This window comes from Lonchura striata, chromosome 1 (assembly GCF_046129695.1).
Source record: "Lonchura striata isolate bLonStr1 chromosome 1, bLonStr1.mat, whole genome shotgun sequence".
Classification (NCBI taxonomy): Eukaryota; Metazoa; Chordata; class Aves; order Passeriformes; family Estrildidae; genus Lonchura; species Lonchura striata.
In genome coordinates, this window is record NC_134603.1 from 50,207,939 (window position 1) to 50,235,586 (window position 27,648).

General features: G+C 39.7%; 1 long non-coding RNA gene across 1 annotated transcript; it reads left to right on the forward strand.

Moving 5' to 3' along the window:
- The first annotated feature begins 788 nt into the window (after window positions 1-788).
- LOC110467847 (uncharacterized) lies at window positions 789-27,514 on the forward strand. The gene is made up of 4 exons (XR_002464928.2): window positions 789-819; window positions 3,813-3,970; window positions 8,240-8,352; window positions 27,472-27,514. It is a non-coding gene; the product is annotated as an uncharacterized LOC110467847 (long non-coding RNA).
- Window positions 27,515-27,648: the final 134 nt, after the last annotated feature.

Below are 27,648 nucleotides of genomic sequence, written 5' to 3' on the forward strand. Positions count from 1 at the left end.
AAATTAATTCTTCTCTCTCTTGCCTGTTCCCATGACTGGCTTATAAGCCTTTACAGCACATATTGAAAAAAGAAAAATCTTTGGAGTCAATTGTTTAAAGGCACAGATAGATCCACAAGAGTGAGAAACTGGCCACTCAGTTCTGAGAAACACCAGCTCAGAAAATGGCATATTTACCCAGTCAATCTACTTTGTTTGCTGCTACATTATCCTTTTGGGAAGAGATATCAGTTTAATCTGTGATCAAACTTGTAATCAGAAAATGGCATAAGATTAATTATGGAAATGCCATTTAATTTCCACAGTCTATTAACAACTGACAACTGCATGAAGATCCCATTAATATTTACACAGTGCTGTGAGCTTTAATAACATTCTTAGGGTTAGATTAATACCTACTTTAAGATATGGGGCTTCTGGTTCACAGGAGAGCTATGAATTTAGCCTGTAGGCTTTAAAAAAGGAAAACAGATAAATCAATTCCTGAGAAATCAAGTATGAAACTGAAAGTTGCTACATGATAAATCTTGGGTGGGGAGGGGGAGGAAGGTGGCTTTGAGTTCCTGGCTTAAACACAGAGTCACATTTTTGTTTGTATAAAGCTTTGGTATTCTGAATTTTTCCAGTAATGTATAGGCATTTCAAAATGAAAATTTATTTTTTTCCCCTGTTTACTCCACTGCAGATTTTGGACAGAATTGAAGATGTTCAAGAACTCATAGTCTCTAAAGAACCTGACCTGTCAAGGGCTCTTCTTCCTGTTCAAACAATGCACCTTACTATAATAGTAGCTCTTCTGGGAACAGAAGAAGTGAAAAAGTAAGAATCCTGCCAAATTTAAGAGCAGCTAATTTTTCTGTAAATGTGGTAGCCTTACTGCTGCTATTGTGAATCATTATGTTTTATTAGGGCCAGCACACAATTTCTCTTAAACTTTTTGATCATTTTCTGGCTTGCTTTCAGTACCTGTGGGGAAAGATCTTTACAAAAATCTCACTGTGCATCAGAGATTGAAATTTTCTTATCTGCCATGGGGTGAAGAGAAAAAGCTCTGTGGTTGTAAATAGTATTACTGCTTTCTTACTGTGTTACTACCACAAATTAGCTCAACAGATATAAGCTTTCCTGAGCTGCTGTCTTTTGAGAAACCACAGCTTTTCAGATCAGCTTTTTTGTCAGCTGGAAAATGCTAGCTGTTGTATTAAGAAGAAAACAACAACAACAAAAAAATCTGCCTAGTTGCTTCCCAAGCTGCTCTCCTGTTGAATGGAAACTGTGGGCTGTCACTGGGGCCCCGTGAATTAAGATGGAGCTATTGACAGATGACTAAGGAAAGCTGCCCTGTGGTCAGGAAGGCTAGAATTGATAGAAAGGTCCAGAAAATAATGCCAGTCTGCTGCATGTTTTTTTTTTTTTTTTTTTTCTCTAAGCCTTACCTTACTGTACCACACTGGGAAACCTGGAACTCCTGGACACAGGGAGGCAGAAAGGAAAGGCCCTTATGTGCCTGGGAAGTCATCATGTGGCATAGGTGGGAACTTGATGAGAACAGCCCTTTCACCAGAAATCCTGGCACATATCAGCACGGGAACAAAAAACAGGCCTCAACACTATATGAGTGTCACACAGGATCTGCTGGGTGTAAAGTAGAATGCCTAGCTGGAAAGGTGTCAAAAACCCCAATATGACTAGACAAAACCTCTTCTGCCCATATAGGCAGCAGTAGTTAAGCATGATTAAGATGCATATGCCAGGCTTGTATGTGCCTTATTTTAAAATTACCTGCTTTATTTTTTCATTCCAGAGATTTTTTTAGGGTTTCTGAAGGGAGGAAAAAAAATGAGTGTTATATGGGCTAAGGAGACATACAGAAGACAGTGTACAGTAATTCAGTAATAAAACCCTGTAGCAGTGTTGCTGACTGGGCAGGCTGATGTCCAAGAGAATAGGAAGCTAGTTGAGAGCAGCAATCAAAATGGGAATCAATTGGTTAGGGAGGTGAGTGGAGCTAAGTGGTGTTAATGAACTTAAGAGTGGATGTGTGTCTGTAATGTAAAAATAATGCACATACCTAATGAAAAGCAGATCTGCCTTGCCAAATGTTTTTCATCCTGTATCTTTTACCTACCTCCATAGCTCCTCTAAATGAGGCTGTAGTTCAGTGGCTACTGCTCTGTGCTGTCATATGAAAGACTTCCTTGAGCTTAAATGTTTCTCACTTCTCAAGCTAGCAGCACTGTTATACAGCTGGCCCAGCCCCTCACAGTAGGAATGAAGCCCCTCAAATCTTAGGGCAGGAGCTGGAGCAGAACTTTTTACATTGACATAGGACAAGGGGGAATGGCTTCAAGCTGGGAAGAGGCAGGTTTAGATTAGATACTGATAGGAAATTCTTTACTAGAGTGAGGCCCTGAACAGAGAGAAGTTGTGGATTGGCCTATCCCTGGCATATTCAAGCAGTCTGGATGTGGCTTTGAGTCACCTGGTCTACTCCAAGTTGTCCCTATGCATGGCAGGAAGGTTGGAACTAGATTATATTTAAGGTCCCTTGCAACAGAAACCATTTTATGGGAGAAGTTGTCTTAGCAGTATTTAATTTTTGCTTAAACATTATGAACTTAAGTGAAGGGCTAGATTAGCCATACTTGTTAAGGTAGAAAAATAAAAATCCTCTGCAAAGAATTCACTCTTTCCAACTTCAGTCCTGTCCTTGCTGTATCTTTATCGTTGAGTTCCCATAAGTTTTGGAAAGAAGCTGCTCTTATGCTATTATAGCTGAAGTAACTCCAATGTAGTAGTGAGGACTGTTCATAATGTTGGCTGAAGTGACCTCTGTATGCATTAAAGAGGTTTTCCAAAGGGCATTAGTTTGTGCTATGTGGGTTTTACTGCCTGGTCTCTTTTGGTATGTTACACAGGTCCAATATTTTTAAAGAGTGGAATGAATGCAGTCACAACTTGTTCTAGGTGTAATGATAAAGGAAATGTAGCTACAGGAGGCCCAGAAACCTATGGGATGGCATCCTGCAGTCCTTAGTCATGTTGCAGTTTGTTAGGAGTATGAAGCCTTAGTTAGAAGGCTTCTGGTCAAACTTTGAAGACTGACAGGATTCCCCTTCCTGAGACACCAGGGCAAAGAAGGGCACTTGTAAAACTTCAGCAGGTGTTTAGTTGGAATTCTGGTGTCTACAATTAGAAATTTAACTGTTATACTTTTTGTATGTCTTTAAGAAAAATGTTTTAATTTGAAGTATTAGTGTCTTTGGATAATTCAATTTTTGAGATTTTGGTGTGCAGCAAGGTGCCTAACTAAACTTTATTAACATGGGATACAGAGCTAAGAACATAACCATCAATTCGAAATTTTTTTGCCTAGGCTGGAATAAGAGGATATAATGGAGAAAAATGCTAATTGAGCTTCATGTGGGATAATGAATTTGTTTTAGTTTAAGAATAAAATTAGACAGTTGAAAATGACAGTGATAAAGTTTTAAACTATATGACACAAATGGAAGTTCAGTTAAATGACTTTTGATTCTTCAGTAGCATATATTCATAATTTTTATGGATTAATATTTTGAATGTTCACTAACAAAACTCACATCTAAATACATAAACTAAGGTTGAAGTGAAAGATGTAGTTTATTTACAGTTTTCTAACTGTTAAAAAAAATTAACAATGAAATACAGTGTGCCTGTGATATGTTACATAGTGTTGCAGAGTGGTCAGATTAAGGTATTAAAATAAAACAATATTTCCACATGTAAAAAACATAATAACTTTCAGCATTTATATATTGATTATTTTTAAGGGCTGTTCTGGCACTGAAGCAAAGCAAGACTAAAGTGGAAGACATCTTGCAGGGTAAAGACCTTAATTTGACATTCCATGGGATTGGAGAATTTAATAACAAAGTGCTATATGTGAAAATGTTGGAGGAAGACCAGGAAATGCTTAACAGAATTGCAGGTAAGTACAATACCTTATTCTCTATTTTATAAACCAGTTTGTAGAGTCCATCAGCTCCTCTAAGCACTGGCCCAAGCTGTTGTGCACAGCTGTGATGTACTGCCTTTCATCTCCTCTCTTTCTTAATTGTTAAATATGAAGCCATCAATTGAGTTCCTGCAAAGCAGTAGGCCTAAAATAGGTTGTCTGTAGCAGTATGGAACAGGTGAGATGCACGGACATTCATGTGAAGATCACACAGGCTAACTTAACCTTCTCTGCAGCTGGAATCTCACAGGCCTGAGGTGTGTACAGTGTTCAAAGTGGCACTTCTAGCTGAGGCTGTGCTTATTCTAATAATCTGAAAGCCTATTAAGTGTTGGCCCCCTCTGAGTATAAAAGAACTTCCTTTAAACTGGAATATACATGAAATTGCAAGTACCTCTGGGGTGGAAGGTCACAAAAATTAGTATTTTTCTGCATATGCATGTATAACACCAGCAAATCAATATTTTGCTTCCACTATAGAAGATGAAACAGAAGTGTAAGGATAGCTTGTTCTCTGCTCTAATTTCCCAAGGCACTGAAGGGTTTATGAGATGTTCCAGATTTTTGATCTGCTTACCTGCATCTGAGTACAGTTTCAGAAGGCATTGATACTCTCTTCTTCCTCCCTACCCAGTTCTGCTTTTAGGACCTGCTTTAGCCTGCAATGCAGAACCTAATCTGTGTTCTGGGCTTCCGTTCCAACAGAACAAAAATAATCAATATACATTATTTTTCCTTGCTATTTTCATACTAAGCAAAAAGGAAGCATAATTCAACTAATGCTTCTCAAAGAGTCATTCAATACAAGGACACTGTACACTTCAAAGACTATGATTCTCAGAGCAGTCGGTTTTTTTGTTGATACTGTTTCCAACCTCCTCTAGTTCTCAGGCTTGATATTATAATTCTGCTCTCTTATCCTCCTGTTTATCTCTTAAGTAGAGTTATAATAAGACAGGGGATGCCCTTTATGAACCGCTTCTTTGCCTCAGCTATATAAAATTAGCCACTTGACTATCCATTACCTCTTGCTTGACTCTGAGCTTCACTTCTCTTCTTGTTCCATCCATCCCAAAGCTAATTTTGACCCAAAACAGCTGTGCTTTTCTGAGGTTGTCCCTAGATATTAGGATTACAACCTCAACAAACCTGCTCATGCACAAACTGCTTCTTCTCAAGGCTTTAACTGGAAGTTAACAAAGTAGAAGCCAGATGATGCAATTTCCTGTAAGATCATATTTGGTACATGCTGGTCTACAATATATATACAATTCAGTGCCATTGAAATAAGGGGCCGCTTGATTCTTTTGATGCCTGATTTGACTGTTTTGACAGCACTGCCTTGGCTCTTTCCTCTCTCCTGAAAGATACAGAAATGGGTACCTCACTCCTCATCTGGAAGGAACTGGTTTCCCTGGACTCATTGTCTTGCTTAACTCAGAATTTTATTCCCAATGAGTCATACCATACAAGGTCGATCTTTATCATGCTGTTTCATCACCATCATAAGTGTTTAATTTTGGTTCTGCAGAATGCATGCTATGATGCTCTTTAAATAGCATCTTGGACCTGCATTAGCTTTAAAAGCCATTGCAATAGTGGGTGGCAGATCCTTCATGTTCTCTGCCTGGGTAACATGCATCTTCAGGGTTTAGGAAACCTAATATCTAGCTTTTGATCTGAACCCCCTAATTAGATAGAGGAGAAAAATTTTGATTGCAAGCCCTGGGAATATTCTGCCAGTACTTGTGATTTTAATGCAATATGATTGTTCACTGATTGCCTGAAATAATTCCTTGACTGGGAGACAAGCTGCCAGTTTTCAAGCTGTTAATGCTGTTAACAATGATTTTGCTATTCAGAGAGTTGTAGCTTCCAGTGTTGTTCTATTCTGCATAACTTCTGACCATTTCTATAACTTAATGAGTCTGGGAATTATGCAAATGTGTATCAAAGCCTATCCTTTCAATGACATCTCCAAAGAGATTGGTTTTGTCTCCCCTTCTCTCAGTAAAGCAATTGAATTAATTATTATACAATAAATAGGGATTTTTTTTTTCTTTACCTTTTGGTCAATGTTTTTTGGTTGTCATGAGCTAGGTGAGAAGTTTAAATGTTGTCTTTTTGAGCGGCATGATGGGCCAATTATTTGGCTGGCAAAGGTCAAGACACTCCTGTCAGCTGTCTCTGCCTCATCATGCCCTTATTGATGGTTTGTCAGAAAGTTTAAGAGTTCTGCCTGCTCTAATTGAGTCTTTTAGCCTCTGAAGTATTCCTGATATTGTCCAGGTGACTGGTCCTCTATCTGTTTTTGGTGCTACATCATGGACTTCACTTTCAAAGTGGAGTTAACCTATCTCTAGATCAATTAACTGCAATTAATTGGAAATTTCTGGGCGCTACCTGGTTTATCTTGCTGCTAGTGACCTCATCCACTTTGGAGAAAAGATACTGCTTAAGATGTCTTGGAACATGAGTAGGATATTTTTCATATGAGCTAGAGAAGACAGTGGCTGGAAAATTGAGAGCCAACCTGGCATGGACAGGGCACACCATCCAGGAGCCTTGTTCCTATATTGATTCTTGAAGATGATTGCTGGCCTTGATCTTTCTTCCATCATCTGCTTTTCTGATGAAGTTCTGATCCCTTCCTGCTGGTTCTGGAGGCTGGATGGTAACCAAGAGGAGATACTGATTTCAGATTTCCTTTCTTAGGTTAATAGCTACCTGGTTTCTTTTTATGCAGCTTGGGGAGGTTGCATGCTGGATAATGCATGCGGAAGGGATACTTTTTCTAGAAGAAACTTAGACACTCTTCTGCTGTGTTTTTTCTCTGGGGCTTGCTGTGCTTTGACCAACTGGCATGAGAACAAAAAGACTTAATATGCAGAAATTCTTCATGTTAATATGTTCTATTTGACAAAGTACCAGGGGCACTTTAGGGGTGGTTTGATACCTAACCATAATCACCTAGGACAATTTTCAGATGTCCTAAAGCATTTGAGCACTCACACCAGACCTACAGTTGGACTGTACCTTCTGCAGCAGCAGCTGGAGGCCAGGTGGACATCCAGTAAGGCACCTAAAAGGACATTAGATGCTTGTTTGGACAACTGGATCCTATTCTCTGTGTATTCCAGATGGAAAATATAAAAAGCTGTTGCCTTGGCAAAGTGATCAGACAGCCCCAGCTGCTGTTCCTTCATAAATACTCTGAGAAGAAACATTTTAAACTATTAATTAGCTAAACTCCAAGCCAGAGACCTGGCCTTGATACAAATGCATATACAAACTAGTGAACACGCATGTAGTTAGACTACCTGATAGGTGGAAAAAAAATGGAAGCAGAGGGATTTCAATTTCAAAAAAGGCACTCATCTGGTATGTAATATGCTATTTTTTACACAGTTTCAGAATTGATCCTCCTTCTTTCAGTGCTTAAGCAATTGAACAGTAACAAAAATAGGCCTCAAGATGGGGGGATCTGACCAGAAGAGCTACAAAATCTGCAGGTTTCCATTTTAAAATGCTGTTTTTTCTTTTTTAATTCTCTTCCCACCCCCTCCCCCCTCCTCCTCATTTTATCTGCTTTATATAATCAAGGTATAAAGATCTATGTCAATAAGAAAAAATTCTGGGGGGTACTTCAGCCTTAGCCAAGGCTTTAAATGTAATTTTGGAATTACTTCTCACTGGAATTACCAGTCTCAGGTTTCTCACTGTTTAAGCACAACTGTTGAACAAAACACGCCTATTTTTACCTGACTTGTAGGGATCTGCCTTATGCAAACCTTACCTTGCTATATACTTTGCTTCTTGCATTGCTGTTTGTAGTAACTGGGGAGAATCTGTTCTGCCACAGAACCTAGCTGTAGCCACTGGTGGTGGCTGGATCTTGTTCCTGGCAGGGCTGCTATGGGCAGGTGCTTTCTCAAGCTCACCATTGATAGGGAATTTGTGAATTCTGAAAGAATTGTGTTGCAAACACAGAACACAAACACAAAAGTTTGGATCTAGTCTCAGGTTTACAACTGATGTCTTTATGTCATGCAGAACTTTGGGTTTGAGTACTTTTTTCAAATTTTTCTGTTGCCTGTGATAGTGCAGCAACTGGTTACCTGCGGTATGTTTTAACTGTCTTGTTTAAGACAGGGATAGTGGCTTTTTGTCTAACCTCTCTGTAAATATTTTTCCCTACCTCCCAACTACTACTTATTTCTTGCTTATATTATCTTTTTCCAGAAGCTGTGGAAGAATGCTTTATTGAAATGAATCTAGACATTTCAGGAAGTAAGGACTTCAAACCACATCTAACTTTCCTGAAGCTCTCTAAAGCATCAAGGTTGCGAAGAAGGGTAAGTAACAGGGTGAAAGAATATTTTTCCTGGAATTGGTTCTAGTGATTGACTTTCCTTCAATGAAATCTTTGGGATTGCAACCAGAGAACAACATAACTTCTCTTATTTAACAAAGCTTATATATAGCTGGGCAACACAGTTGTTTGTTCATATCTGACTGGAAGAAATGAGATCTGTTGTTAACACTCTGTAGGGCTCCCTTGTAGAGTACAGACTGCTTCCCTTCCATTGTGGCTGGTCAAATCTGCACAAAAACAATGTCAAGCTGTTTCCATAGGGCAGGATGGCTTCTGAGCAATATTTGTCTTCTGACTAATATTTACCTCAGAACAAGATTAATGTCATATTGGAAGTCAGGCTGGTGCTTTGATTTATATTAGAAATGTGTGATGTGCTTTCCTAACCTTTACTGCAGCATTGTATGGGATTTATCACAAACAATTAAAGTAAAAACCAACTCTGATTAGATTGCTCATTTCCCAGTGGAATACTGTCCAGCTTGTTTCCAGGAATAATACTTGTATTTATGAGGTCAATATATTGCAAACCTGAAACACTAGAGGAGCATGCAGAAAGGAAACAGAAAAAGCTATAATAGCTGAAGAAAATGACCTTGTTCAAGTACTTTGTATTGACTTGATATTAGCCTTTTGTATACATGATAAAATCAAAGTTGGCTAGGACTGATAGTTCTGTGCTGGAGGCTCTTTCTTTTATATGGCCTGTAGGGATTTTCATGAGCAGAGGCATCTGCAATGTCTAATGCAAAAGAAACATACAGTAGGTATGTAGGAATTACTGTTGACTCTTGGCTGGAGTATTTTCACACTTCCTCTTACTATGAAATTTAAAATTAAAAAATAGAATTGTAATTTCCTGCATGCTCTCCTCTTTTGATCTCTAGCACTAAATATAGCTTAATCTTGCATAACATGATTTATGTATGCTGTCTCATTGCGTACATATATATATATAAATATGCAAGTGTATACATCTTTGAATGTTAGAATATCAAGTGGTATGCCCAGAAGTGGATGCAGTATTCCTGGTGTGGCCTCACCAGTGCTGAACCAAGGGGAATTATCTCTGTCAGTCTGCTGGCAACATTCCTCCTAATGCAGCCCAGGATACCACTGGCTGCCTTTGTTGCAAGTCACACGACTGGCTCATGGTCAGCCTGGTGTCCACCAGGACCTCTAGGTCCTTTTCCTGCAAAACTCCTTCCCAGTCAGCTATCAGCCTGTACTCGTGCCTGGGTTCATTCCTCCCCTATGGCTGACCTTTGTGCTTCTTGTTCAGCCTCATGAAGTTCCCATCAGTCCATTTCCCCAGCTTATTGAGATACCTCTGGTTGGCAGTACCCTCTAGTGAATCAGGCATTTCTCCCAGTTTGTTATTACTGAAGTTGCTGAGGGTACACTCTGCCCCAATATCTAGATCATTAATGAAGATACTAAACAGTTCTGGACCCAGTACTGGCCCCTTGTGTATATCTCTAGTTACCAGCCTCCAACTAGACTTTGTGGCACCAATCACCGCCATAGGGAACTGGCTGTTCAGCCAATTTTCAATCCACCTCACTGTTCAGCCAGCTAATAATTCATCAGCCTTCTCTATGGAGATCTCACAGGAAACAGTGTCAAAAAATTTCCTGGAATTCAGCTAGACAATATTCTCTGCTCTTCCCTTGTTTACCAAGCATTACTTGTTTCTATGCAAATTTGTTTTCACAATAAAACGATTGCCCCTAAAATATTATTTTGCAGATTAGGACTGTGAAACTGGAGTAGGGCCATATGTTGAGTTGATTATTAGGGGCATGTGAGCTCTGTAAGTCCATGTACAAATCTCCCTGAGGTTAGTAAGGCTTAACCCTAGACATATGACATAACCTCAAAGACCATTCACTGTCCAGTTACTGCATTTCTTTCAAAATATAGTATAAAAAAAAGGAGGAAACTGCTTACTTTTATAGTATCCAATTCCTAAATAGTGCAGAAGAGAAATCAGCCTTCCTAAACACTAGAAGATGCCAAAGTATGAATAAGACCAAATATCACTTAAGTTATTATGATGCCATCTACTGGCTGTAATTACTTTTTTTATACCATAAATAACTGTTTCATTGTAGAAAGGGTGCTGTTCACACAGTTGAAGTTCTTATATGAAGCTTAAGAGGTAATTGCTAAGGCAGTTTATATTTTCTATCTCAAGCATACTTTGTTAATGAGAGGTATGTGATGATACTGGTGGGTTCTCATTTGTGGGGAAAGAGCTGGTTCTTTTTAAAACTGATACAATTGTAAACTTTCACCTTGTGAAGTTGTGCATCTTTGGCTTTGGTTGTGTGTCTAAATATCTCAAGAGGCTGGAGAGATCTTGGATTGTGTGCTTTTTATTCAGAATAGCTACCAAAGGAGCAGTATGTGCTGTTTGAAGATCAGGTTCAAAATAGGAAGTGTGACCCTGGCATAAATAAACATGGGCTCTTCAGGTATTTTGATCTCTACCTTTCCAATAAGCCAAAAGGGAACAGTTCACCTCTTAAGAGAATCTACTTCATTACTTTGTAATAAGAGCCTTTTCCAGGCAAAGAATTTTTGCAGTGTGGGCTGTTAGCCTTTAGTGCTGGCACTGCCTGATCTCACCTCTGCTGGACCAAAGTGGTGGATCAAGTGCCTCTGTGCTAAAGTGGAAAATGTTTGTTTGTTTCCTTTAATGCTGCTTTAAGTAGATTCACTTGGTGAAAATAGAAGTGTGAAAATAGCTACCCTGGGTTGTGAGAGAGCATACTTGTTATTTAACAAGAATTAACAAGTCACATAGTTGTGTTAAAATATTTGGTGCATTTTAATGGAAGGGCAGTCCTAATCCTGCCCTCTTCTGGCTGCTTGGTAAGTTATCTTCAATGATGTGACCTTGCTCAAGTTTCCATTATCCTCCTGAATTACCCAGAAAACAGCCCATGCGTGGTGTGTCTCTGCATTTCAGCAGAACTTGAACCTCATGGCATTTAGGTGACATGTAGCTCCCGGCTCCTGAGCAGCCTCCCTCTGACTGACACATAGGTATTTCTGGGGCACAGAAAGCATGCTGTTGGTTTATTTAAATGTTCAAGTGTTTTAATCACCTTGGGCAGCAGTGCCTAATGGTTTGATGTATTCGGTTGTGAAGCTATTTATATCTACTTCTATCCAGGTGACTCTGACTGTCCTCTCACAACCTCCATGCTGTGAACTGTACATACCCACCTGCTAATAAGTCTGTCATTATGAGGAAGAAATCTTGTAAAAATGCTTTCTTTTTTTTTCTTCCCCTGGTGTTTGGGAGCAGGGCTGAACAAACTGATTGAGAATACTTTGAGGCAATGTGCTGCAAGGAGCTCCTTGGAGCCTTGTTAGCTCACATACTCATTAAGTTAGGAGAAGGTGGAGACTATTCTGTTGCTTAATGGTTCATCTGTCCTTCATTACATCTCCATATGTGCCTCTAGCATATGTGGTTTGCTATAGGCTAAATGCTTTGTGGGAGCTCCTTGGCTAAATTGGAAGCCTGTTGTTGTCAGAATTAAAAGCCTGGGAACAATGGAATTGTTGGGTTGGTCACTCATCCCCAGTGACACATGTACAGGGCAGCTAGTGCTGCTATGCCCAAACTTATTGAGGGGGAGAAAACAAATCTGAGGAGCTGCTGATTTTTGGTCTTGACAGTCATATTGCAATGATTTCTAAGCATGTGCTTTGGTTATGGCAATAGAAGAAACCTTTCTTAGTCTGAAAAGAATGTGTCAGTGTTTAAAAATGCATCTCTAGGAATGTACCCTTTCAGTTGTGTGCTGTGACTGTTGTAGCATTTAGCCATTGAGATACTGACAGTGCTTGGTAGCTATCTAAGAGCTGCTGAGGTTTTATTTTTCTTTTCTGGCTTGCTGAAATAAGCTTGTTTCCCCAGTTAGTCACAGAGTTAAATTTCTTTTGAGCATTACTTTGCTTACAGGAATGAAGGTGCATGAGCTCTATTTCTAACCTGTCTTTTGCGCACAATTTAATTACTGTTGTGGAGAGTGAGCACCAAGGAGAAGGGTTAACTTTTCAGTCTGTTAAGACAGCTTTAAGATGGACCTGAGTAAGGTAAACTCTAAGTGAAATCAAGCAATTCCTTCTAGAGGCAATTCAGAATAATTATATATATGGTGGCTGTGAACTTGCCTGAAGTATCTAAAATTAGGTGGATGCATTTATATAACAGTAGGTTAAATTGATCTGAATTTGTATCTTTGGCATGTTTCTTATTCTTGAGGAGGGTGGGGTAGATGGAGGATTGGGCAAAAGCTAAGATTTCTATAACTTTAATTTGTAATGGTTGGCTTTTCTCAGTTTCAACCTAAACACTACCATGAAGTTGATGCTGTTGCCCAAATCAGGGGTGGAGGGAGGGCAGTTTTTTCTTTGCTGGGTTTTGTTAAAATAATTCTTGATACACCTTCCTAATGTGCCTCTGTATTTGTGCACATATATTATACATATCATGTCATATTGCTCTTTCAATAAATAGGGCTTCAGGAAAATTAGTACGGATCTGTATAAGGAATATGAAGACAGCCACTTTGGCACAGAGGTCCTCCATCAAATTGATCTCTGTGCCATGCATAAGAAGAAGCAGGAATCTGGTTACTATTATTGTGAGTGCTCAATCAATGTGGGCTCCAGTAGCAAGGAAGAGAGTAAAGAGCAAGAAATGCAGACAGAAGATGTGGGAGAAATAAGCAGTGAAGACCTCCCAAACAATGTAGTGAAGGCTGAAATAGGAGCAACTACTGCAAGCTGTAAGCTTGTCTCAACAGCAGTAGCTGATGATAAACCATCTGAAAATGCTGCTGAGGAGGCCTCAATTGCAATTAAAGAAAAAGAAATGAATGAGGCAAAGGGACAGCCTGAAGCTGCAGATGGGACTTCTACAGCTGGAGATATCTGCGCAGTACTTGATCTGCTGCCAGCAAGATTAGATGTGTTGAAAAGCTTGGAAATGGAACAAGAAAAAGCAAAGATAACAGATGGTAGTTTGCAAAAAACTGAAGCAACAGAATATGCTGAACCTGGTCAGACAAGTTTGGGATAAAGTTGTTGCAGTCCTTGGTGAACTTGGTGAGGGTGGAGAAAGCAAACAGGTACAGTGGGGCTGAGGTCAGAGGGATGGGTATGATGAATTCATTTTTGTCAGGAAATGGTTTTATTCCAAGATTGATGAAAAAAAGTAGAGCAAAATCTGAGGGGAACACCACTGAATATTGTGATGGTGAAATGCCTAGCTCAAAACCTATACCATCAGTGTGTGTCAATGTGTCAATGACACAGCGCAGTGTGTGTACTGCAAAGATGAGTGAGCTGTGGCTTAGAGAATCAGCAGTCACAAACATTGTTGCCAGACACCTTCGGTGCCCAAATGCATGCTGCTACCTTGGCTGAGCTTCCTTCTGCCCTGCTTCACCCCCTGCCCTAGGCCTGCACCCTCAGCTTTTCTCCTTTGCCTGCCCGCCTCTGATTCCTGCCTAAAGACACCTCTTCTTGCTTAATCCCTACACCTGCTCTCATTTGTGACTCCAAGCTATGATTGCAACACGGTCATTCATTGCATGTCTGTAACAGGTAGATGGTGTTAGTTGTTAACATACTATTGCGAATACATGCTTTCCTTTGACCTAGTAGCTACTTAATGAGAAAACTATTTTGCCTGACTTAAGGAAATAGCGTTTTTGGAAGAAAATGAGGTATAGCACTAAATACTTTTTGTTTTCCTCTTCCTCTCCTTTTCTTTGTCTAACGAATTGTCTTTATAAAGTGCCCTGAGTGGGATACAAGAGTGCTTTTCTAAAGCGAAGCTTTGGCTGGGGCTGATGCTTCCTGGCTTTGCCCTTTGCTGGCCGAGGCCCGAGCAGAGCTGAGCCCGGCACGGGGGATGGTTCCCGGCGGAGCAGCGGCACCAGCAGATGGCACCGCTGCAGAGCCAGATGCGGTCCGGGAAGGGCCCGGCCGCCTCCGGACCCGCGCAGCCACAGCCGCGGCTGGTCGGGCGCCTGGAAACGTGCTTCTTCCCTTATCAGCTCTAATTGCCCTTTGAACCTTTGAAAAGGGATACTTTGCATTTCAACAGCTCCTTTTATATATTTTTTTTTTTCCCTTCTGTTGGGAGAAAATTGTGCAGTTCAAAAAGTGTGTGATCAAGAAGTAGCTTCTCCTTCACACACACACAAAGTGTAGTAGCATCAAGCATACGGTATTTTTGCTTCCTTTTGCTTCCTTACGAGGTGTGTGCGCATACACGTTTAGGCAGAATGACCAGGATGAACTCTGTTAAATTAACATCAGACTGGTTTAAAACTTGTTACCAAACTTCTGGAAAAAAAAAAAAAAAAAAAAAAAGAAAAGGCTGTATTTGTACAACTTTCACAGAGAGTGAAGGAAAACAACCCTCCCCAGCCAGCCACTGTGCAGGAGGAAAGGAAAGGCTCTGCATTTAATGAACCTGCTTTGTACTCGCTGGGGTCTGTCAGATCCCTTGTGTTGCAGTGCTTGGCAGAGCGTTTATTTTTGTGTCCCTCCACTGAAGGTTGTGGACTTTGAAAAGGCTGTCCCCAAATGGTCTTCTAAATGCAAATTGCAGAGTAGCTATTCCCAGCTCCTCTGGGGTCTTCAAAAGGCATCTCAATTGTTAGAGGAAGCCTATAAGTTTATTTTGGGGTACTTTAAGAGTGACGCCTCAGGGAGCATCTCTATATCAAGGCATTCTGGATTTATTTCTGTTTTTTTTCCAGGAAATCTTGCTTCAAATATACACTGAGGGCACAATGTTTCTTAGGTTTTGGTTTGTTTGTTTTTTTTTTTTTTCCTAATTCAGAAAACGATTAGCAGCATCATTCATTGTAAAAACTGAAGTGGATTCAATGGCCTGGGACCAAATACACTATACAACATGCTGTATTTCTTCTTATTGAAAATGTTAATTATCTTTTTATAGACAGATGGCACTGGAGTGTAGCAAATGCATGGTGAACCTGCACTTGTAAACATTTGGGGGTTTACTGTGTGCAGGCTCCAATTGAGTTTAATTCTGTTTTAGGGTTATTATAATTATAGTAGGGTAATTAATTTCACTTATCTTGGGAGTAGAATAACTTGTTTTGGGACATTAAGTAAAAAAAAAAATGTTGTATCATTGTGATTAATCTTGACAATTCAGAATAGTGCTTGAAACCAAATATCTACCAAATTCATCTATTTAGTCTCTAATGACAACCAAGCCAAAATAAGCTTCTGTAATTCTGTTCAAATAATAATGTTTTTTCAGCTTTGTGGTAGAGAATATAAAAGCAGTAATAGATAAGTCTTCCATTTTGTTGGTGTTCTGCTTTAGCCAAGAATTTTTCTTCCCTGTTTTTTAATTCAAATTAACTGAAATATATTTGATTATTAGACACTTACGATGTAAAACAAGATGGAGAGAATTTCTGAAAAGAAAATCTTTATATTGCTGAAGAAGATTAATCTTTATGACTACTGTATGGAAATTACACTGTGAAATTCAGATCCAGAGGGCAGTTAGATTCACTCTTTACGATCCCTGCATTTGCTGCTCTTTTCCTACAATTTTTTTTTTCTCTTTATGGTCTCTAACTTGCCTGTTTCTTTCTCTTTGAGTAATTTTCTTTATAAGAACTAGTATTTAATGTAGAAATGCAATCTACTACTATATTGTAATTGAATATAGTTGAATGTAACTTGAGGTATTGAAATAATGGTACAACACTGGGGTTGGAGAGAACTTGCAATAAATATTACCCACCATGACTTTTTGTGTAAGTATTCAATTATGAATTGCAGTGCAATGAGAAGTACTTTCCAAGCAAGTTGGGAGGAGGGTCCCTGTGTCTCATTTGCTTTTAACTGGATGTTTTTTAAACTAGTTATTCTAATAAATAGGGTGCCAAAGCCAATGGAAATAGTATTCTGTAAATACCTCATCAGGAATGCCATGGTGTCTGTTAGGCACTAAATATCAGATGGGCCAGTATTTTACCTGGATGTTACTTATTTTGCAGGTTGGACACAACTAAACAAGAGCTGTATGTCTCTGTATTAAAGCAAATGGGAATTATAGTGGTTAGTTCAGCTGGCTTTCCCCTTCCATAGTCTTGTACTTTGTACATATGCAGAAGAAAGCAGAGACACCTCCTTTACCCACATTTCATGTCAGGAAGGTGCCAGCCTCTTCCCCTGGCACTGCAGAGAAAGGTGATAGCTTCAGGCATGTCTTAGTTCGACAAGACAGGAGTCTGTGAAGGAGGGCTAAAGCCTCCTGTGCAATGGAGAAGGTAAACCCCCTCCCTCTGAATTACTAGGAGTTTTAAATTAAAAGGCTCTCAGTCAAAGATATGGGAATGGGAGTAACAATTCTTTACTAGGAGAAAAACTAGACAACAATTTAAAAAGGCAAATGCAATTGGTACAAACAAAACCAGTGAAAAAAGTCCACAACCTGAGGATTCGGGGTGCCAGTGGCAGTCCTGCTGGGACGATTGCTCCCCTTGCAGTGGCTGATGAACTGCAGCTGCAGTGGTGATCTTTTGAAGGGTATAGTTTTCCTCTGAAGATCTGGTGGCAGTGGGGCCGGTCTTCCTCTGCGCCGGGGTTGCCTCCGAGCTCTGCCGCTGCCGCCTCCCTGTGCTCCGGCTGCTCCGCTGCGAGATCCCGCGAAGAGAGAGAGGGAGCTGCTTCTCTCCCCAAAAAGCTACTCCTTTAAACAATAATAGAGTGCTTGGCTTCCCCCTCTGGGTGGGACCCCTCACAATGGGATGGTGTTACATTTACCAGCCCTGCAGTGAGTCAGTCAATAGTGTATAAACAAACCATTGCCTCTACGGGGCAAACCATTGTCTTTGGGAGAGATAACAAACCTGCCCAAGCTTCGACAGATGGCAAATAGAATACAAGCTTATCTTACAACCCAGGACAAGGCAGGAGCCCTACAATCATCCTGCCTGATCCTTTAACTAGGAGTAGGAAGTTTTAGGGGAGTGAGTAGTAAACTGAACTTATTGAAGCATTTTATTTTGATTTGTTTTTTTCTGCTGTTGTTACCCACAGTTTCTATGGTGTAATGTATTACCAAGGCAGAAGTCCTACATTGTTTCCTTGCATGCAGGTAGAAGGAATAATCTCTCAATTTAAAACTTCCAACAGCACTTGCTGTTGTTCCTCATAAATGCTTATGGAGAAAATAAACACCAACAACAAAAAGGCAAAAAACTTGATGTTTTTTGCACAGGCCCACACTCCTTACAATGTCATCATGACCCCTAGCTGTAAAGCTGCAGGCTTAACCAGGAGAGAAGCTTCCTTATGGCACTTTGGAGATCAGAGAAAACTATGGATTTTTCTCTCTTGGGAAAGCTTCCCTTCTTGTCTTGTCATATTGTCTTGGAACTAAAAGTAGTTTGTTGGAATGAAAGGCAAGTTTAATAAGTATTCCTGTTGAAGAAGCCATGTCTTGGGGAATATTTAAATGTTGGTAAGTACTTTCTTTGTGGAAGTGGCTATTCAAAGCTAGAACCAGAAGGACATATCTGGGGTTCCATAAATCCTAAGCAATTAAATGTACCTGTATTCTACAATTTTATTCTCAAAGCCATATTTTTCAAATATGAATTTCCAAATATGAAAAAAATATTTTTCAAAATATTGAATGCCCACCCAGAGCTTTTTTTCCATTGTGACTTTTGATTTGCTAATAAGAAAGGTGCTTAAGATCAGCTGAAAACAAAAATTTTATTTAAAGCTATTTTTTATCCAAGTTGCAAGATATGGGGTGTCAGTGCTTAGATCAGAGGTAGAAAAACAGATCCTGTTTTTAAACTGGCCATAGCATCTAGATAATTCTGTATTTGAAATGAAAAATAAAAACCTGGTAAGCTGCTGTCTGGCTGCTTGCTGCCCTTTGAAACTTCAGTTTCTTATTGTAAAAAAGAGAGATGAGCACCTGTATGAGATAATAAATGTTAGATTTCTGGCAAAGAGGCATATAAACTATCTGTTGATGGGTGCCTGGTTCAGCTTTCGTGCTGTTGAGTAAGAAGAAAAATAATACCAAATAAGCATTAGTGACAAATATGTTGGAGAGAGGTGATCACTCCGAGCTTCTAATACACTTGTAAAGTTTATGGAATGTTAGACTTGTCTTTTTCTGAGACAAAGAATCTGCTCAACTGCTTGTCAATAGTGGACTGGAGTCAAAGATCTGTTAAAGGTTTTTCTTTTGATAAATTCCCTACAGGTAGAGGGCTAAGCTTAGGATGCTCTGTGGTTCATAGTTGTTTTTCAGAATTAAGTTGACTTGAGGTTAAATCCTGCTCAGACTGAAGTGGAGGCAGAGCCATCAGTGGCACTGGGATATTATCTAATGCTGCCAAATCAAATCCCCAAATTTCTGCATGATAAAGGCTGTTATTGAGAGTTGTTGGGAATTCTGTTTGCTGAAATAATTTCTGCATTTCTCCCTTAAATTCATTCTGCCTGATCAGATCTTTTTTAAGGCTTTGCCTCCAAATGCAGTATCCTGATATGAGCACACTGCTTCAAAGAATAATTAATTCTCTTATCTGTGTAACATCTATGGACCTGATTCTTAAAATCTTATCCCAGAGGGATGCTATCTCCTTGTGTTAGTGACCTGTGGGAAATCCAGCCTGAACAGAGACCTTGGCCAGACAAGAAGGTGACTGAGAGGGATATGGGAGACTTGGCAGATCTGCTGACAGTTTATCTCTCACCTTTAACTTTGTGAAAAAGACCTTTTTTGTCTTTGCTTACTTTCCTTAAACCCACTAACTAGCCTCTGAGGCTGATGCTTAAATTATTCTCTATAATAATTTCACACATAAAGCACACAGAAATTATTTCCAGAAATAATTAAATTATATTGAAACAAATAAAACATAATTGAAATAAAATTATATTGAAGCAGTATCAAGCCTGGATAATTGAAATCATTTAGGTGCTGTTATGAAACCCCTTACAAAATGAATGATACATACATTATGATGTTAATATAATATCAGTCAAAACCCAAATGAATCTTGAGTTTTGCTTAAAGTTGCTGGCACAAGAAAAACTTTACATGTGTAAGAAGTGATATAAACACAACATTTCAGGAGCTTAAGCTTTGAGAAAAAAATTATTAACCTGGAAAGAGATGGACACCCTTGTGGTAGTATTTGTTTTATTTCCTTCTGCATGTCTTGCTATCCACTGAGGGCAAGAAGCAGGTGTCTATTCCTTGGCATATCTGCACATCTTATCTCTTGACTGCACCACCCCACTCCTGTGCTGTTACCCATCTTAGCAGCTGCAGGATTTACAGTGACACTGTTCTGGTTTTTCAAAGCAGAAAAGCGGAACCTATGCTTAACTGGTCAGTATTTGTGTGCCTAGAAAGCAAGCAGTAATGCAAGTGAAAGTGATCTATAAAATCAGGTCTCCCTCACTGTTTTATAGCCAGGAGAAGTACTTACACATTTAAATCTGCCTCTCAAAAACTTAAAGTACACTTACTTTTCCCATTGTCGGGAGCGTGGTTTTGTAGAATTTGCTAAACTGATTCACTGCCCCATCACCTTTTAGCACTGTTTTTTTCCATTACTGTTTATTTTCTATCCTACTCAGTTTCATCTTCCTCCTATTAATTTATCCAGTTAGGCATGGGGCCATACACTTCTAAGTCTTCCATGATGCTTCTGTAGTGAACTGCACTTCCCAGCTGGAGCATTTTGTTCAGCCTATTGGTGCAGAGCAGGATGCCCAATGTCACCCTTTTGAGCTGGTAAGGGCTCTGGGCTAGCTTGCTTTGGCAGCTGTTAGTCTGCTGCTTGTTAGCCCCCTTTTGTTCTGGTTTGCAAGAGCCCCTGTTGCAGTGGGGCACTGAGCTATCCTGAAGTCTCTGAGCTGCTGCAATCCTACTTGGAATAACTGAAGAATTGTACTGCTGACTTACCAAAAATAGAAAGTGGGGCCAGCACAAAATGGGATTGCAGTAATTGTAGCAGTAAGTGTATGTCAGGGTCTCACGGAGCAGCACTTACACTTTCTCTTGCAGATGCTGGTTGTTTAAGATCAGACAGAAAGGGCACAAGTTCTCTCTGTAGTCTCCACTTTACTCAGATGACTCAGAAAAGCAGCAGCAAATTGCAGGATTTAGTGTCAGGGACTGTCCTATGTCAGGCTGGCTCCAGCCTTGGACATGCAAGCGTATCAGCCATCACTTGTCCGTGCCCTATCCCTGGACATGTCCAATGCCAAGGTGGGTGGCGCCCTGAGCAACCTGGTCTAGTGGAAGGTGTCCCTGCCCATGGCAAAAGGGTTGAATCTGGATGTTCTTGAAAGTCCCTTCCTTAAATCATTTAACCCTTTAACTCAAACTATTCTATTCTTATTAAATGGTTCTTCCATGCTCCTCTTCCTGAGGGTGCTGGGCACCTTTGCATGGTGAGCTGTCATGCTAAGGCTGCTGCTGTCACCACTGTCCCTGCTCCTCACTCACTAAGGGAGCGTCTCTGTGCTGCAGCCTGCACTTGTAGGAAATGCTCCACCAGTCCCTGGAGGGAGAACATCCACTTGGGACACACCAGTCACAGTGGTGTGGGGCCTGGAAACAACAAGTTGCCACCAAGGATGTCCTTCCTGGGAATAACTCCTGCCTTAAGCTGGGCCCTTTCCCATGTGTTTGACTTGTGATGCGGTACTGATGGGAAGAGTTCCTCTCTCCTTTTGAGCAGCTTACATGGGTTGCAGGTGAGCTCCTTGGCATTGCCTTCAGTTATACTTGGGTTTTCTTCTTCTTTTTTCTCCCTTTTAAATTTTTTTTGGCAACTTGTAGCAGGTTCAATATAATCTCCCATTTCAAGCAGCTCTGATTACCAGGTCTATGATTGTAAATCCTGCTGCACTGAAATCAGCTATTTACTCATTGCTGTCCCCATCTATGACACCTGTTTTACTCTGAGTGCATATGTTACTCCATGTGTTGAACCAGAACGTCAGGTTTTAGCATTTGGCTGTTCTTTGGGCTATGTAGAAGTAATGTCTTTTCAATGAGCATAACCATGCTGATTTATTTATATCATGTTGCTGTAGTTGATGCAGATTCAAGCATGTGTAACAATTGCTTACACTTTCTACCATAACAGAATTATTCAATTAAACAAAAACTGATTAACTTGTAGCCCTTGACAGAGGAGAAGCAGAACAATTCTCAAGACTCTTCTTCATAGAATGAGATTTGCTAATGCTTCTATATTTTAAGACCATAAAAACAGTTCATTACTTACTATTTCAAAGTCATGAAAATTACACACTCCCTAGGCTGATAAAACACAGATTTTTCAAGAGAAGGCTGCATATTGGATATTGCTTTCATTTACTATGTGTTATACAAATAGTGTATCATCTCATGTGGTTGGAAGGAAAACAAAAGAGACCAAGCAATCCAGCATCATAGTATGGAATGTTTATCAGCATGTGTTTTAAATGAATATATTACTCACTTTGAACCTCCTGCTAACAAAAAACTTCTTCCATCCCCCACATCGCTGCATGTATTCTGTTTTTATGTTAAAAAAAAATAGATGTGTCTTGTGAACATCTAAAGATATTTAGGGAAGAATCTTTATTTTCCCTGCACTCTATAAGCATTCCAACTGCTCGAAGGAAACCACAACTCATTTTAAAATAATTTGAATAACTTATGCTTTAATTTTCTAATGTTTTGACATCTTGAATTTACAGAAATGTCTTGGAATATATGAACTTATGGTGTGAAAATTTCATTTCTAACAAGAAACTGAGTTTTAGGATGGCAATTCTAAATAAAGGATCTGCTGTCGATCCAAACCTGATTCGTGTCTCCCACCATTTCCTCAGGCTGGGATTAAACAAAACACTTGTGTTCATTTTATCAATTTTACTGAAACACATATGTCTATTATTTTTATAGTGGCAGAGTTACCTGAGTATATCTGCCTAAATGACAAGTGAGATTTATCTAGACGTCTAAACTGAGCCAAGACATTCTGCAGAACATTTTGTGAGGTACTTAGTTGCTGGCAGGTGTTGAACTATGACAGATATATACATAATCTCTTTGCCAGAAAACATTGCTGTTGAGATATCTGTTGCCTATATGAGAATTCAACCTTTTGGTGACTCATTAGGCAACCTAAAATGTTTTAGTAGAGGACTGCATTTTAATTTGCCAGTGAAATGCAGTGAGCTCTTATGGAGGGTGTCATGAGTAAAAACAGAGGCAGCCATAGGTGGAAGCAGCCAAGAACTACTCACCGGTCCTGGTAGAACGGCAACATTTTGTGGTTGCTCTTTTTGCTCACATTTGACAACCCAAAACTGCAAGGTCAAGTACAATAGAAACTCAGTCACTTGTTTCTTTGCTTGCCATCTTCAATGGTGCCTTCTTGGTGGCATCAGAGGTGATGCAACCTGCACTTCTGTTGGCTTCTTTTCCACTTTAGTAAACTCCTGGGGCTCATTAGGCGCTGTGCTGGCAGCAGATGTACAATCAGGCTATGGCTAAAAGCTGCTGACCTTCCATAGCTCATCATGTAGCCTTTTTCTCCCTTCCCAGATTGTCAGTGACACACATGTACCAGCCAAATGGCTACTGAGACACAACACTGCTGCAGCATTAGAAGCTCACTGATCCCAGAACCATGCTACAGCTTCTGTTCAGGCTTTCCTCTCCCTGTGCCAGAGGGGAGACAGTATATCCCTGCAGAGAACATTGTTAGGAAGACATCCTCACCTTTCTTTGTATATTGGACCCAAGCAGCATTCTAAAGAGTGCAAGTGCTTCATTAACGTGACTGCACCAACTCTGGCTTAATGGTCTCAAAGAAACAACTTCCTTCCAAAGCTTGCTTGTAGTAAGAAATGATGAGAGATGCAGCCTCAGTGCTATCCTTGTTTCAGTGCTGCTACTCCAGACGCTGTACACATTGCAAAGACAGACACAAGGACAGGAACTGTTCTGCTTGCATTTTCAAGCCTTGAGGTAGCCTGTAGTGTGAATTATGTTAGCAGTGCCAGCAGAAAATTTAGTTTCCAAAACCCAAGGAGCTGCTACTATCATCATCTTATGCTGTGTTACCACAATAAGGTAATAAGTAGTGCCAGACTTACTGTTCTCATTTTAAGTTTCTCATTTGAAATAGAATGTTATTGGCTGTCTGGTGTCACTTGTGTCCTTAAATATACTGCAGGGAGGTCTTGCTAAGTTTGTGTAATATGGGGTGTGATGAGTCTGAAAGACAGTGAACTAAATTAGCACCTCAATGCCTCACATAAAGAAAGAGGCTCTGTTAAGCTGAAAGATGGATCTCCGGTTGGAGGACAAGTGTTCAAGGCTCTGTTCCACAGCAGGCTACTTGCATGGTTTGGAAACATCACTCAGAGGAAGACACTTGCATGCTGTCATCATTGCATACTGGTAACTATATTCTTCTCCATTTAAATAAAATAAAAACCTGGTGTTTGCACACTTTGTCTGAGGCTGTAACTGTCTTGTTTTTGCAGAGGAAGATAGTCGTGCTCTGTACCCAAGACATGAGAGAGAGAAGTACATGAAAAGGTCATCTGATACTAATTTAATGGGGACTCTATAAGCATTTTAAATAGTAGTTTCTATTAGGCTCTGAGACTAAAGTTCTTTTCTTTAAAATGAATTTTGACTGTAAAGTCAGTGAATTAAAAACCTGCTGTACTCTTCAGAGAGACCTAAAGTATACTCCAGCAATGAGAGAGGAAGGCTAGTCTAAGGTGTTGCAGAAGTATCATATTATCCCATTAGGGGTTTATCCTCGTGGAGCTGACTCTGATGACTTTTACATGCCTTTGCAGGCAGTTTTGTGTGAAATGCTGCCACAGGTTTCTGTGCTGCTCCAAGGTGTGAAGGGAGCTACACTGTACACTATACCAAACCACCTTCCTGCAAAATTTTTAGCAGCTCCAAGTCTTGCCAGAACTGACAGTCATGTTCTGAATTCCTGCTCCTTTAGAGGCTGATTTAGCTGTTGGCAACAAAATGGGAGCTGCATGGTATAATCTCAGCCTGCTCTCAAGCAGGTCAGGCAGGATCATGCCAAATCTTATGAGGGATGAACAAAATGCTGTCTGAGGCAGTATGATGGTATTAAATCATCTGATGTGATGGTAAAACTTGATTGCTGAATGTTCCCTTTTTACTTGCCATTCTTTACTTCAGCTAGGAAGTTTAGCATGGAACAGGCTGCTTATTTAAAATCAAACCATCTCTACCCATTATTACCTTCCAGTCTGAGAGTATCAGCTATGTGTCCTCAGTAGAACCAAACTTGTCATATACTCAGGTAACTCCATATACATAAAAATAATAGAACTGTGTTTCAGCAAAACTGATAAATAAAGTGAACACAAGTGTTTTTTGTAATCTCGGTCTGGAGAAATGGTGGGAGACAAGAAAGGAAAAAAAAAAAAAAAATAATTCTCAGAAATCATAGACTGAAACTTCTTAGTGCAGAGGAAGGTAAAGGAAGCCTCACTGACTGAGTTATTAACATTTGTTTAGTTTGCATCTCTTTTCATACTCTCCCCCAATAAGATTCCTATCTTATAGAAATGTAATTTAAAAAGAATAACAATGGATAAGAACCCCTTTAAAAGTAGTATTTTGGCTTCACTACCTCTATCTAACTAAATGTAGATAAAAGACTCACTAGTTGAAAATCACATGCCATGTGTTTTCTCTATTTCCTGAATTATCCTGAAATCTAGTCAGATCCTTTATAGCAGTATAGTTCCTCCTCCAAACTTCAATGCCATTTTACCTGATTGTGTGTGCTTCTGTCAGATCTCCAGGGTTTCCCTCTAACTCTACGTTTAGAGTGAAATCTCCATGGTAGAAAATAATTTCTAGTGTGCCCACTTAGACTTTTCTGTTTTGGAGCTTCTGGAAATATTAAATAGAGATTCTGGCTTCTAAAATGAAACAAGAATGGTGTATTCTTCCATGAAATACTTTTTTCCTGTTGCTGTAATAACCTGTTTATCCTCTTAGACTGTGCCTGCTCATGCTGTACATCTTGTTTGCTGTTTGCAAACCCAAACTTAAGAGCAGTAAGTGAGTGACCTGGCTAAAGCATTACATTGCTGCTACTGGCAGTCTTGGAGTGGTGATAAAGAAGTATTTTGTTCCCTAGAATTAAAAAGTGTCCCCCCAAACCAATGTTTTTATTCACTACTAAGATTTTAATAGTCAGCTAGGAGTAAGCATTGTATTTTGTGGAGGTTTTTTTTATACAAAGAAAATCTGTTAAGCATTACCAAAGGTTGTTCTTCCAACTGAATCCAATAAGATTTATCATTCTGTCATCTCCTTTACTTGTAAAAAACCCTGTTGTTTAATTGAAGTCATATTGCTACTTCTGTGTAAACTGTTTTGGCTGTTATGAAAATTGCAACAATCCATAAGATGTGTATTTCAGACTGCAGACCCAAAACTATGTCAACAGCTACCTAATGCAATGTTTCTAAGTGCACTATTGCTCACTGTTGGACAGCATCAGTCCTTGAAAAGGTTCTTAAAAATGTATCTAAACAATACAGGTTAATAAATCTGGGATGTAGTTTTTTGCAGATCAGCTGATATGTCAGTAGTTGGGGACTTCAGTAAATCAGCCCAGCCAAGCAAGCCAGGTTAATGCAAGGATTCTAAATACTTTGTTAGCCAGTGAAAACTGAGCCTGAACTGGGTTACAGTATGATCACGTCTGCAGCTTCTCCAGAGTCCTGAGGATTTTGTAACAAACAGCAGCATGACTGAAGTACAATTAGGGCATTTCTCTGTCCTCAGACTAGTCCAAACAGCATCTACACTTTTAATGAGCATACACAACCTTCCTTCTAGGTATGGGGGTATTCTGAGGGTTGAGGCAAAAATTAACTTTCTTTTGGAAATTTTATATAAATATCATAGCACTTCTCTTCTGAAAAACCCAAATCAAACCAAAGAACACCTTTCTAAACCAAAATCTGAATTTTCCATAGCAAAAATGTATGGCTAAGTATGCCATCTGAACATATCTTCAGGGATATCCCTTCTCAAATACAGGGACTAATCGTGCTTTCTCAATAAACATTAACAATTTTTCCAAATTAGTTAGTTTTAATTAATTAAATACTTCTTAATAAACATGTGAGACAGACTATCTCTTCCTGCAACATGCAGGAAGCTGTGTATTGGCAAGTAGAGGCAGTTCCTGGTGCTTGTCAAGGACTGTGGAGGAAGCACTAGGTGGCAGGACACCAGAGAGGAAGGCTAGAAGGAGACTGGATTGGAGGAAAATACACAAACATCCTGTGACAGGATGTGCAAACGATGGCCAAGAGGCAGCTGGCAGTCCTGAGAAGCAGTCGGGGCCAGCTCAGAGGTACTCAAGAGCCACTCAAAGCACAAACCCCATCATCCCCATCACCTGTGGCTCACACCAGGAAAGGCTCAGCCCTTTACCAGCTGCTCGTGCTAACATCAGTCACATGCACGGGGTTGAATCTCTCAGTCGTTGTCCAGCACTGGGGTATTGGACTAACTTGCCCAGCTTGAATTTTAAACAAAGCTTTCTGACTCCAACTCCATCCCTGCAGAAATTGCTCAATAGTTTTAAGTAATAAATCTGCAAAAATAATGAGTTGCAAAGACAGAGAGGCAGCTTTTTCTGCTTAGTAATTTATATGCTAGAAAATCACTTCTTGCTGCTGTTATTAAAAAATCCAGCTCAACTGATGAAAGTTCATGTTTCACATCTTTTTTGACAACAGAGGAACAAGCTATAATTTTACTTATTAAACACAAACTGGTATAATTTTGTCATTCAAAAGACTTTGCAGTAAATTAATCATCAGAATAATTACTGGCCTGCTTTGATTTAAATCAATCTAAGGAGTAACCAAAGGCTTTTTAAAGCTGATTTTTTTGTTGTTGTGGTTTGTTTTGTTGTTTTTTTGGTGTTTTTTTTTTTTTCAGAGCACACCTCAGATGACAGAAGAAATAGTTACTAAGAATATTTTAAAAAGCATGTTTCCCCCTCTTGTAATAAAACAAACTCCTGTTACATCTTCATGAGGATTCCATGCTTCAGTAAGTAGTACACAACTTGCCTTTTCCCTTCACCTCCATGGAAGGTTTTAGTGTGAAAAATAA